At 44.9% G+C, this 13,871-nt stretch overlaps 1 protein-coding gene across 2 annotated transcripts in view; it reads right to left on the bottom strand.

Moving 5' to 3' along the window:
- GABRA5 (gamma-aminobutyric acid type A receptor subunit alpha5) overlaps positions 1–13,871 on the bottom strand; it is an 82,853-nt gene that overhangs the window by 51,908 nt on the left and 17,074 nt on the right. The window lies entirely within an intron of this gene.

Genomic DNA, 13,871 nt, shown 5'->3' with positions numbered 1-13,871 from the left:
TAGTTCCAAACCATAAAAAAGTCAAAAGTGAAAGGATGAAAAAGGCATTCCATTGAAATCAAAACCAAAGAGAACTTTAAGACAAAATTTGTTGCAAAAGACAAAGATATTACATGATAAAAAGTGGCTCTATTCATCAAAATATAGAGAAATTATAAACATAAATGAAACTCAAAATGGAAACTCAAAAATATATCAGACAAAACTAACAGACTTCAAATAAAAATACACTATTCTGCAATATCAGTTGGAGACCTCAATATCCCATTTTCAATAATGAGTAGAATATCTAGAAAGAACATTGACAAGTTTTGACTATACTATAAACCAACAGGACTTAACAGGCATATATAGAACACTCCATCCAACAAAAGCAGAATACACATTCTTCTCAAGCACACAGGGAGCATGCCCAGGATAGACAATCTGTTCAACTACGAAACAAATCTCATACTTAAAAAATCTAAAATCATACAAAGTATCTCTTCTGACCAAATGTAACGAAACTAGAAATCAGTAACAGAAGGAAAATTGAAACATTCACAAATACGTGGAAATTAAACACATTTCTAAATAACAAATGGGTCAAAGAATACATTATAAGAGAAATTTAAAAACTTTTGAGGCCAGGAATGGTGGCTCACACCTGTAATCCCAGCACTTTAAGAAGCCAAGGCAGGAGAACTGCTTGAAACCAGCAGTTCCTAACAAGCCTGGGCAATATAGCAAGACCCTGTCTCTACAAAAATAAAAATAAATTAGCTGGGCATGGTGGCATGTGCCTAACTACTTGGAAGGCTGAGGTGGGAGGATCACTTGAGCCCAGGAGTTCAGGCTGCAGTGAGCTATGATGCCACCCTGTCCCTAAAAAAAGAAAAAAATGTTGAGATAAATGAAAACAAAAACCCGAGTTATCAATACTTATGGGAAAAGCAGTGCTTGGAGTCAAATTTATAGCAAAAGCAGTGCTTGGAGTCAAATTTATAGCTCTGAATGCCTACATTAAAAAAGAAAAAAGATTTCAACTGATAACTGAACTCTACACATTAAGGAACTAGAAAAATAAAAGAGCACGCTAAGCCCAAAGGTAACTGATAAAAGGAAATAAAGATTGGGTAAATGAAATGGAAACGAGAAAGCCCATAGCTTGTTGGGCTTACAGGCAGGTCAGAGGGAATGCTGACTGGGGATGTGAAGGCCCACAGGGTCCCTGCCCACAGGTGCCAGTCTTCCACCCTACAGGTGTTGCAGCTTTCAATCCCTGGATCTCCTCTTCCACAATTCTGAATGCCTCTGATAATGAATGAATAATATGAGCTGATATTTATAATGCCATTTAAGCACTTTAACAACCCAGACTCTTTCAAATGATGGCATCACATCTCCCTCTGGGGAGTGGAGAGAAAGGGTGCTTGTTGAAGCGTATGGGTGGGTGGATAGAAATTTGATGTATAAAGTGACACTCAGAAGCCCACCTGAGGGTAGCCTCACCAGCACAGCTGTACAGCATCCTCCACGGTGCAAATATTTGGGTGAAGTTTCCCACGGGCCTTGAATCACTGAGCAGAGGATTCGTTTGTCCATACTTGAAGACTTGACAGCAATTTTCCACCTATCTGCCAATCAGTAACGTTCTTCTCAATTTCTATTAAAGTGATCTGACCCTAAATCTCTTCTTTCCACTGCACATTTAAAAATGCTCTATTTTCTACCATGGCAACTCGTTTTATGTCAGTTTCTCATTCCCCCTAAGTGGCCAGGCAAATATTCTGGGACCATCCGGAGTTTCTGTGAATGAGGAAAGGTTTCAGGTTGTTCTTGCCATCGTTTAAATTATTGAGCTCAGGGTTACCAGTGTCCAAGTGTCATGATCTTGGAAGAGATGCATTTTTTTTTAGAAAACAGTGTGATAAAATGGGCACTAAAAAGCTCCTCCGTGGGCCAGCTGCATCCCTGGGACACAGGGGATGTTTGACAAGTGATGTTGACTGGTCTACTTCTTTTAAGTCAGTGCGGCAAAGAATCAGAGACTTGCGATGGAGGAGCTGACATGTAACAGGGAAAGTAACAAGAGGCATCTTGTTCCACCCTCTCTAAGACCGAAAGACATTTGAATCTTGAAACTTTAAGTGTTATCAAGGGGGAACTTGTACTCCTGTTGAGTTTGTAACGAAATGGATTGACACCTTGAGGGTGAAGCTGGTGCAGCGTATCCACTGAGTCAGGGCTCTTCATTTGCGCAGCGCCGGAGCTTCTCGTTGCTTCTGTAGTACTCTGCTGGGGCTGCCATGACAAAGTACCACAGGCTGGGTGGCTTACACTGCAGACGTATTTTCCCACATTCTGGAGGTAGAAATCTGAGATCAAGGTGTCGGCAGGGATGGTTGCTTCTGAGGCCTCTGTGCTTGGCTTGCAGATGGCCGTCCTCTCCCTGAGTCCTCGCGTGGTCTTCCTTCTGTGTGTGCCTGTGTCCTAATATTCTCCTCATTGTATAAGAATCCGGTCATACTGGATAAGGGCCCTTCCTAATGACCTCAAATTCATTTAATTACCTCTTTCAAACCCCATCGGCAAATGCAGTCACATTCTGACAACTGAGAGGTTAGGACTTAAGAATCTGGAAGCAACAAAGGCATGTCACGTAGCTGCTTTGGCTGGTTAAAATTCACGCTCATGTATTCGCTATGATAATGGCAGTGAAGGGAACTCTGTCAGTAGGTGCTGTCATAAGGGGTGTGTTGTAAATGTGTTTACATCTAGAGATGTAAAAATCTACATCTCTACATCTCTCAGGTGTAGAGATTTTTTTCTCTACATATTAATTTACACTGCTTAAATTCACATAATAAAACTTTTTGAAAACATAAAGAAAAATAAATCACCTGAGGAAATGGAGCAGTGATAGAGGTACTTGCTGTATCACTTCTGGCCAACTTGGTGATGACTGGGTTAACCAGGTGGTATATTAGCGTCCTTCTGATGTTTAATTCACACTCATTACTAAAGCAATTTCTTTCTTCCTTCATATACTCTCTCAACATCTTTAGGCCAGTGTGTATAATCACACTAGCAGTTCTCATTGTAAAAACAGACCTACCAACTACTATTTTGGAGTACTATAAATTGAAATAATAAAAATCATTGCAAAGTAGTAATTGCCTAACACACGGACCTGGTTAATTCAAAAGATGGATAAAGTCTTGTGATTGTTTATTTCTAGTAAACATTATTTGTTCTTCCCCTGGAAAAAAAAAATTGGAAGCAACAGAATTCAGTCCATAGTCATATCCAATTAATTTTCATTTAATTAATTAAAACCCACTGGGTTTCTGGCCTGACAAATCTGACATATGATGGGAGAGAGAGACTGACACAGACCATGAGGAAATCTACTCCAATTACATCGTGATTGCTGGTCAGCGAGATTTTAAAGCAGGGTTAAAACATTTGAATTTCTGAGAGGAATTATGTCCTATTTCATACACCTCTTTTGTAAAGCTTTTTCTTTTTTTTTTTTTTGAGACCGAGTCTCGCTCTGTCACCCAGGCTGGAGTGCAGTGGTGCGATCTCAGCTCACTGCAAGCTCTGACTCCTGGGTTCACGCCATTCTCCTGCCTCAGCCTCCTGAGTAGCTGGGACTACAGGCGCCCCCACCACGCCCGGCTAATTTTTTGTATTTTTAGTAGAGATGGAGTTTCACCATGTTAGCCAGGATGGTCTCGATCTCCTGACCTCGTGATCCACCTGCCTCGGCCTCCCAAAGCGCTGGGATTACAGGCGTGAGTCACGGCGCCCTGCCTGTAAAGCTATTTTTGGCTACCTTCCAGAGACACCAATAAATGTTTGTTTCTTTGGAGACAACATGAACACACTTACACAGAGACACTTCAGAGCCCTTAAAAAGGAAGAAAAAACATTCCAAATCATTGAAAACTCTGTATGATGTAGGGCAAAGGAGTGCTCAGAGGGTGCCTGGTTCTAGGACAACTTGAGGCTGGGGAATGACTGAAGGGTGGGAGCAACGGGCACTGATAACCGGGAGGAAGAATGTGTGACCACAGGGTACAGGGAAGGGTGGAAGGGGATCCGGGCCATCGTGCATGGAGGCAGGGGGAGGCTGGTCCAGCTCTTGGGGAGACTGTACCCAGCATGGCCAACAGGGGCTACATGAGTATCTCTGGACTGGATGCTGTGAAAAAACTCTTTTCACTTACATTTTTTTTCTTTTCTTTTCTTTTTTTTTTTTTTTGAGATGGAGTCTCACTGTGTCGCCCAGTCTGGAGTGCAGGGGCGTCAGCTCAGCTCACTGTAAGCTCTGCCTCCCGGGTTTAATCGATGCTCCTGCCTCAGCTCCCCCTGAGTAGCTGGGACTCATTCAAACTTCTAAAATGCTCTAGAAAAATCGCCTCTGTTAAAAGATTGTAGCATAAATGCTCTAACTGGCCTCGAAATCTTCTAAATCCTCCCTGTGTCCGCGGACTCGCAGATCACTTGCGCGCGGCCGGGGAAGGCGACCCTCCACTGCGGGGCCCCGGGGCGCGGGCTGGGCAGGGCGGAGAAGGGCGCCTGGGGCTGCCACGGGGCTGCATTTCCCCGGGGCTGGGTAGCCCAATGCGCTGTCCACACTGCCCGCCAGCGTGGAAGCCACCGTTCACAGCCGGCTACCCACTGCTGGGAATGTGGCTGGCACGATGGGGGACCCGGATTATTAATGTTTTTCGACTTTAATTTTAAAGGGTGATAAACGTCTAGTCACCGTTTCAGACAGCGCAAATTATAGGAGGGAAGACCACAACAACGCCGGATTCCGGGCCAACCGGGAAACACTTTGGGCACGGAGGCCTCTGCCAAGTCTTCCCTTCTCCAGCAGCATGGGGCAAACGCCTAACTATTCTCAGGGTAAACATGGAAATCCCAGTTGCATCAGCCTCACTCCTGCCAGGCGGTGGCTGCTCCGAACTTTCCACCACCCGGTGCGCTTGGCCGGCGTTTATGGGGCATGTGAGCCCAAGGCCACACGGAGAGCGTGCAGGAGATGAGACCAGCAGTTTCGGCCTGCTGCGGGGACCACCGCCAGAGCTGAAATGCGCAGAGCGGGTCACGGGCCTCACCTTTCCCCGCTGGCCGGGAGGGGAGGGATGCCTGCAGCAGCGCTGTGGCCCGGACTCGGGGCTCTGGGGTCCTGAAGCGCGGTAGAGGTGTAGGCTGGCTGCCCACTAGGTAGGACCTGGGGCTGAGCGCAGGCTCCCTGGCTCTGAGCAACTTCAAGGCCGCGCAGACCCGCCAAGCAGCTCGGGAACACTCTACAGACGAACAGCACTTTGTCTTCCCGGGACGTGCTTCCGGGAATCCGGGGCTTTAACGGGGCCCTAGAACGCCCTCCTGCCAGTCTTCCCCTCGATGCACGAGGCCACGGCGCCACCTCGTGGACATTATTTTCAATCCCCGTGGCTGAATAGCGCGCATAGCTTCCTGTTGCATGCTTGATATATAATCTATCTAAGAAAATAGGGAGAGGCCGGGAGGTTTGGCATTTGGACATTATCGATGGGTTAATTACCATGTGTTCATTCTACTGTTTCATTTATCTCAGCTGTGAAGGGGGATAAAGATACTACCAAATGTTAAGGTGTTATGCAGTTTAAATGGGTTTATATTTCTGAAGTTCAGGTTCCTCTCTCACGAGGACGAGGATGTCTGCAGCCTTTGTGGGGTCAGGACCTAAGAAAGCACATATGTGCTGGAGATGGTCCATTTGCAAAGGGTGATGTGGTCCTGTGTGAGATGTGTGCCCGACAGTCCAAAGCATGGCCTGGCCAGAGGGAACTGCCTGCAGTGGCTGCAGACTGATGGCCTTCTCAACAGGCCCGGAGTGTGCCTGCTCACGTTTTCAAACCAAACATGCAAGAAATGTGTGTTGAAATGTCCTTATCTGTATGCTGCAAGTACAATTTTAGCAAGAATAAATCTGACTCTTTATTAAAGTGGCAGAAACCTAAGCATAGAACATGCCTGTGAACCAGACATTCTCTGGATCTCTTTCCAAGTCCCTCATACTAGGGTCTGGGTGGTGAGATGGCCTCATTTAGGAAAAGGAGACCTCATTCATTCCATTATGGTTCATTCATTCACAAGCACACATAAGTTCCTCCTGAGTGCCCAGTGCTGGAATGACATGGAATATATGGAATTACACAGGATATGTGTGTCATACATATGTCATACATGATTGAGACATATATGTCCAAAAGACACTCTGCGGGGAACACAGAACTGCAGCTGGGAAGTCAAAGGCAGTGTGCCCAACGTGCCACCCCCTGGCCCCACTGCCTGCCTCCACAGCAGGCTGGTGCAAAGTCTCTGTCTTCAGTGACTGAAGACACGAGGGAGGGTGTGGGTGTGTGCCTACGGGGAGCTCAGAGGGACTAGACAGAGGAAAGGGCAGTGGTGTCCCAGGCAGGCTCCATGTCTCCAATCTTGGGAACAAGGCTCATTTCAAATTAAGTCAGAACAAGGGAGCTCTGTGCATGTCCCAAAGCAAAAAAAAAAAAAAAAAAAAAATTGAAGTGACTACAAATCTTGAGATGAGTAAATGTTATGTATGGTTTTTAATGGACTGGCTAATTGGATCTCATGTAGCAAAATAGGCGGAAACTTCTTTTTTTTTTTTTTTTTTTGAGACGGAGTCTCACTCTGTCCCGGGACTGGAGTGCAGTGGCCGGATCTCAGCTCACTGCAAGCTCCGCCTCCGGTTCACGCCATTCTCCTGCCTCAGCCTCCGGAGTAGCTGGGACTACAGGCGCCCGCCACCGCGCCCGGCTAATTTTTTGAAGTTTTTAGTAGAGACAGGGTTTCACCGTGTTAGCCAGGATGGTCTCGATCTCCTGACCTCGTGATCCGCCCGCCTCGGCCTCCCAAAGTGCTGGGATTACAGGCGTGAGCCACTGCGCCCGGCCCGTTTTCATTTTTATATATAAGGTGCCAGAGAGGAAGTCATAGATGGTCTCTACTCTCACTGTTGATGGAAATGAAACTGGTACTATTTTTCTAGAGAACAGTTTGAAAATTTGTATTAATATCAAAAATTTATGTTTTGTCCAGTTCCTGGGATTTGTTCAAAGGATATATGTAGGTGCTTGGACCAGAATGTTTTCACAGAGAAAAAAAATAGATGTATCATGAATTTTTTACAGAAATCATATAAACACAGTATAACCACATGATGGGATGTACTATAACGCAAAGTTTCAAAACAATGTTTAATGACATGGGAAAATGATTTTTCAGTGCTGTGTATTTTAAATTGTAAAGCTATTCACAAAAGTTTTCAGTGAATGAGGCCACTCAAAAACTATAGGAGACTATGTGCGCATACACAGGCATACACATATGTACTCATGTATGTCTATACGCAGAGACATATAAACATGATACACACTAAAATTAATTCTCTTTGGTCTTGGTGTTAACATAACCATATTCCACACTTTGTAATTTTCTATGTTTTACAAATTTTTAAATCACATTTTGATTCTTGCCAATATAAAATGTGTTACCTTAAAAATTGCAAGTCAGCCAATACATCTGGTTTCATGAAAGAAGCTTTGAACTTGACACTTTGAACTTGACAATGTATAGCTATGCATGCTTGTATATATATACAAACACATCTCAGTGTCTAGTTCAAAACTTCCAGATATATATGTATCCAAGTTACCTATTATGCTATTTGATACCAATCATGAAGCCAAAATGTGACAATGCTGCCCCCAAGAGGCCATTCAAGGAATATATGTATTTACTAGCCGTTTTCAAATAAGAACGAAACAGACTCCGCAGCTAGCTTTACTGCATTGGAAAAGAGAAAAAACCAAAACCAACCAACCAAAACAAAAGAAAAAAAAAGACAGTGGCTCTAGGAGATTAAAATATAATTGCCGGCCGGGCGCAGTGGTTCAAGCCTGTAATCCCAGCACTTTGGGAGGCCGAGACGGGCGGATCACGAGGTCAGGAGATCGAGACCATCCTGGCTAACACGGTGAAACCCCGTCTCTACTGAAAAATACAAAAAAACTAGCCGGGCGAGGTGGCGGGTGCCTGTAGTCCCAGCTACTCGGGAGGCTGAGGCAGGAGAATGGCGTAAACCCGGGAGGCGGAGCTTGCAGTGAGCTGAGATCCGGCCACTGCACTCCAGCCCGGGCGACAGAGCAAGACTCCGTCTCAAAAAAAAAAAAAAAAAAAAAATATATATATATATATACACACACACATATATATACACACACACACACACACACACATATATATATATATATATATAATTGCCAAGGACGCATGACTACTAAATGACAGTCAGGGCCTCAATTTAAGTCAGCCTAACTCCAAAGTCCACGATTTTTTCACTACATATTTCCCCAATTCATGAATTAAGCAGTGGTTTCCATTCATGGGGAAAATCTAAATGGAGTGTAAGCAATCATAAAAATATGTCTTCCTTAAAGTAAAAGCAGCATAGTGTGCAAAAGAGATGATGCAGCGTGGTAGTCAGTGCATGACTGTCCAGTGTTATTTTACTTGGTGCAGCGTATTCTACTACAATGGTAAAACTGTCAACACTCTACAATGTTTGCCCAGATCTTTCTATTAAACAGGCACGGGCAAGTGAGCTTGGGTGGAGCAGCGGCCAGGTTCTCTGAGACAGGCAGCACCACGTGGTGCAGGCAGAGCTAGCCTTCTAGGGACTCCCTCCTTGCCTGTTGCAGTCACAAGAGCCTACAGAGGGGACTTGCTCTCCTGCCAGGGGCCCAAAGACCAGTGGGACATTCCCTAAGGTGACCCTCACTGTGTGTTCTCACATGTGTTGGCACTTTTAGAAGGTGTGGGAAGATGGGAGCTGAAAGGGAGCCACTGCCTCCCAACTCACTTGGTTATTATCTCTATATGCTCTTTATAACTTACATAGTAGTGTATGTATGGTCAGATCTGGTGTGGTCTCTGAGACAGGTGGCCACCCTGTACTTCAGGCACTTATCTGGAGGGGACTAGGGACCTGCTGCTACACAATGACAACGAAAAGTTCTACCTCCCCTCACCCAAGAAAATAGTTAAGGGACGGTCATCCATCTGGACCCTAGACGACCTCAGGCCAGTCACGGCGTTCAGCTCCCTAACTTCTCCAGCCCTACAGAGGAAGGTGTGGTGGGGAGGAACTGCTCTGCGCTTCCTTGGAGTGATCTGACTGCCCTGCCTAATGCTGGAAGCCTAACTCTGGGCATGGCTCTGTAAAATGGCTCATTCCATTTGCTGAAAGATGGTCCTGAAAGAAATTGTTCAGTACTTTATAGGCAGCCTCTAGAGGACGCAAGAGGAGATGTTTGCTGCTCTCTTTGGGCTGATTCTGAGAAGCTGCTGAATTTCACTGGTAAAATTCAGTGAATGCATGACACACTCGTGGTAGGAAGTTCTTCAGAGCCAACATCATGGATAAGTTCCAGAAAAATGCCTCAGGCTCACTGCCAGACATTTGGGGAGCAAACAGCATACATTCCCTCAGCCTCTTTCGAATCTCTTTTGTAAAGAATTCCAGCTTGCTCAATTGTGCGTATCTCTGAATACTAATTTAAAGGAATTCTGAAATATGGCAGGGATTTCCCATTAAAAAATCTTATTCAATATGGTTAACCGTAATTTATTGTATATTTGCAAAAAGGTAGAAGAGAGGGTTTTGAATGTTTACAACACAAAGAAATGGTACATGTTTGAGGTGATGGATATGCTAATCACCCTGATTTGATCATTATACACTGAATACATGTATCGGTCTGTATTTCATCTAAATGTACAATTCTTATGGGTCAACTAAAAATAAAAGGAAATTTTTAAAAGCAATTGTATTTAAGTACAATAACCTATATGGAGTCAATTTTAAGAAAATGGTAACTGAACTCCTGCAAACATTTCTAGATGTTTGTCTCAGGTTAAAAGGGCATCATGGGAGCTGGGCGTGGTGACTTATACCTGTAATCCAGCACTTTAGGAGTCTGAGGTGGGCGAACCACCTGAGGTTAGGAGTTCAAGATCAGCCTAGCCAATATGGTGAAACTCTGTCTCTACTTTAAAAATACAAAAATCAGCTGGGCATGGTGGCAAGCACCTATAATCCCAGCTATTTGGGAGGCTGAGGCAGGAGAATCACTTGAACTCAGGAGGTGGAGGCTGCAGTGAGCCGAGATCACGCCACTGCACTCCAGCCTGAATGACAGCAAAACTCCGTCTCAAAAATAAATAAATAAATGGCATCATGGGAACCTAGTTTGTTCTACACTCATATTTTGTCTTTTTACTTAGGTCCAACATCTGAAAAAAATTAAAGATACATTTTTATTTGAAAAATTAACCAAGTTTTCATATTTCTTCCAATGTTTGGTATCATACGTAATATAATAGACACCTTTGTGCATAAATCTTATTCCATAGTCCTACCTACTTCCTTGAGATGGATACTATGTGGGCATGACTGGATCAAAGTATACCATTGGCTTTCCATGACTTGACAGTGTGGCGTCTTCCCAACCAGAAGGACCCTGGCACTGAAGTGCTCAACCATGGGGTGATTTGTGGTTTAGTGATTCCTAGTTCACCAGTAGTTTGTATAGCCATTTCACCAGCTTTGTGAAATCCATAGGTAAAACTGCTGTGGCATTCTATCTAGAGCTCTATCACATTAAAATTCATAACACTTGGAAGTGGAACTACTTCCACTTTCCAAATGTTGTATATGACTGAAAAAGAAAACTCATTATCAACCTTGCAGCTCATTAGCAGACTCTTCCTCCGCACAAACAGCCACTAATTACCACTGGCAAGTCACTCTGGTTCTCACCTCTCCTTGGCTCCCTTCTGGGCATGACACTCCCAAAAAACCACTCTTGATCTAATGATGCTGTGTCCCTCGAATTTTCAGACGTGGTGGATTAGACAAGAACACTGCTCCGACCTGAGCTCAAATTCTGGTGACCTCCTCACTAGCTGTGTGATCCTGGGCTGGTTATCAAACATCCCTAAGCCTTACTTTCTCTGTCCATTATGGTCACAGTGTCACCTGGCTGGCAGGGCTGTCTGAGGGCTGAAGGATGCTGTGTCTGTGAAGTTGCCTGCTATACAGACTCAGTATGAGGCCCCCTTCCTGCCTCTCCCCCTTGTAAGGAATGACACTCACTCCGCATCCCATTCAGGCAACAATGTTTCGGAATTGTCTTCTAGAATTAAAACTGCATACCTTGGCTGGGCACAGTGGCTCACGCCTGTGATCCTAGCACTTTGGGAGGCCGAGACCAGTGGATCACCAGAGGTCAGGAGTTCAAGACCAGCCTGGCCAATGTAGTGAAACCTCCTCCCTACTAAAAATACAAAAATTAGCCGGTCATGGTGGCACACACCTGTAACCCCAGCTACTTGGGAGGCTGAGGCAGAACTGCTTGAACCTGGGAGGCGGAGATTGCAGTGAGCCAAGATCACACCATTGCACTGCAGCCTGGGTGACACAGTGAGACTCCATCTCAAAAACAACAACAACAACAACAACAAAAAACTGCATATCTTGTGATACACCTTTCAGGCTTTGGATCCAAAGATTTGATTTAGATTTAATTAGGATGAGAATCAAGAGCACTAGTCGGATGAGGACCGGGAGTGTATTTTCATTCTGTGAGCAGAACACAGACACCCCCACAGTAACCACATCCAGCATTCCTCCCAGCCCTGCGTGAACTCCCAGACATCCTCCAACACCTCGGCCTCTGTCTCCACACCTGCTGTCTACACACAGGGCTGAGACTGTACTCGCTTCTCTCTAAACCCTTCCTTTTTCCATGGACTGATGGCTAAGGACTTATTGTCAACCCTCGCAATATTTCTCAGCTTTTCAACAAACCTCTCTACATCAACAAGGTGATGTCCAAGGACACTGATGCTCAAAACTCACATCTCCATCTTTGGGCAAACACGTTGAAGATCAATGCAAGGAAAGACAAAATGCCAAGATGTGTGCTCTAGGCTCCCTCATCACAGCTCCTTATCGGGCTGTTACCAGGACAGTCCTGCTGCCAAATAGATTTGGAACTGTGAGACGAGGCTACAAATGTGAGAGAAGTCACCTTTGCTCGTTTCCACCTGCCAGCATCATTTCACAAAGCCCCTGATTGTGTTTCCAGAAAGACCCTTGAAGTCCAACAGGATAGAGCACACGGCCCCCACATCTCTTGCCTGAGTCACTATACTCTTTACAAGATAAAAGCACCAGTCCTTGCCTTTTCCTACCCAGAAGTAAGGTCTGAGGGGGTTAGTGATTATGCCTCTGCAAACCATAACCAGATGTGCCCTTGTACCCAAGCTGTGATGAGATGTTGCACAGGCTGATCATCCCCCACCTGTGCACAGCAGCGGGATGAAACACTGCAAGGAGCCCTGGGTAAACCCTCTCCAAAGGGCGGCTCCCAGGCTACAGGCCTCAGGCTGCAGTCCCCTCTAAGACCTCTGAACAAAATTAACTTTAGTTCCTTAAAAGCTTGATTTTATTCCCATTTAATCAACAGGACACAGTGTGTCAGAGTATTCACCAGAGCATACACTAGGAAACACAGATCCTCCAAAGATGAAAGCATCAATATTCGTTTCTACTATGATTACACTTTTAAATATAAAGTTTACTGTGATAAATTGTAGCAAAATAGAGAAATTCCAATACCTACGCAAAAGGAATGTGCTTCCTTTTTTTTTAACTTGACTTTAATGCTGTTTTTTTCAATTTAAAAAATATTTTCTGGGCCAGGTGCGGTGGCTCACGCCTGTAATCCCAGCACTTTGGGAGGCCGAGGCAGGCAGATCATGAGGTCAAGAGATCGAGACCATCCTGGCTAACGCTGTGAAACCCCGTCTCTACTAAAAGATGCAAAAAATTAGTCGGGCGTGGTGTCTGGCGCCTGTAGTCCCAGCTACTCCGGAGGCTGAGGCAGGAGAACGGCGTGAACCCGGGAGGTGGAGCTTGCAGTGAACTGAGATCCGGCCACTGCACTCCAGCCTGGGCGACAGAGCGAGACTCCGTCTCAAAAAAAAAAAATAATAATAATTTTCTGAAGCCTACTTCCCTAGACCCACTTTGGAAACTTTCAAAAACTCTAAAGGAGCCTTTCTCATTGATCAATTTATTGATTTACCCAAGGCAATGAATAATTCAAAATTTAAAAAATGACTAACAGTCTATTTAAATTATAAACACTAAAACTTAACGTCAACATTAGAATGTTATCCAAGCATGTGAGAAATGGGCTTTTAAAACTTTCAAAGGCTACACAATTGCAACAAAAAAAAAGAAAAAATTCCTTTTTTTTTTTCCTTTTTCTTTTTTCGAGACAGGATCTCTGTCACCCAGGCTGGAGCACAGTGGTACAATCATGGCTCACTGCAACCTCAAACTCTTGGCCTCAAGCGATCCTCCCACCTCAGCATCCCAAGTAGCAAGGACCACAGGTGCATGCCTCCTCGCCTGGGTGATTTTTTTTTTTTTTGGTAGAAACAGGGTCTCACTATATTGCCCAGCCTAATCTCGAACTTCTGGCCTCAAGCAATCCTCCCACCTCAGCCTCCCAGGGTGTTGGGATTACAGGTGTACAGGCATGAGCCACCACACCCTGTCCTCCTTAGATATCTACGTTTTATATAATAATTTTTCCCTGTCTGACATTATCTGGGCCATGGTTCCAACAATGCTCTTGAGCTTGAACCGAATAAACGAGCCCGAACGACAAACAGCCACGGACCTATGGCAGCCCAGGGAAGGAACGTTCAAGAGCGCTGGTGTGGGCAGATGGCAA

Source organism: Trachypithecus francoisi, unplaced genomic scaffold (assembly GCF_009764315.1).
Source record: "Trachypithecus francoisi isolate TF-2019V2 unplaced genomic scaffold, Tfra_2.0 Lachesis_group3, whole genome shotgun sequence".
NCBI classification, from domain to species: Eukaryota; Metazoa; Chordata; class Mammalia; order Primates; family Cercopithecidae; genus Trachypithecus; species Trachypithecus francoisi.
Note: the sequence above shows the minus strand (reverse complement) of the source record. Positions and strands in the feature narration are given on the sequence as shown.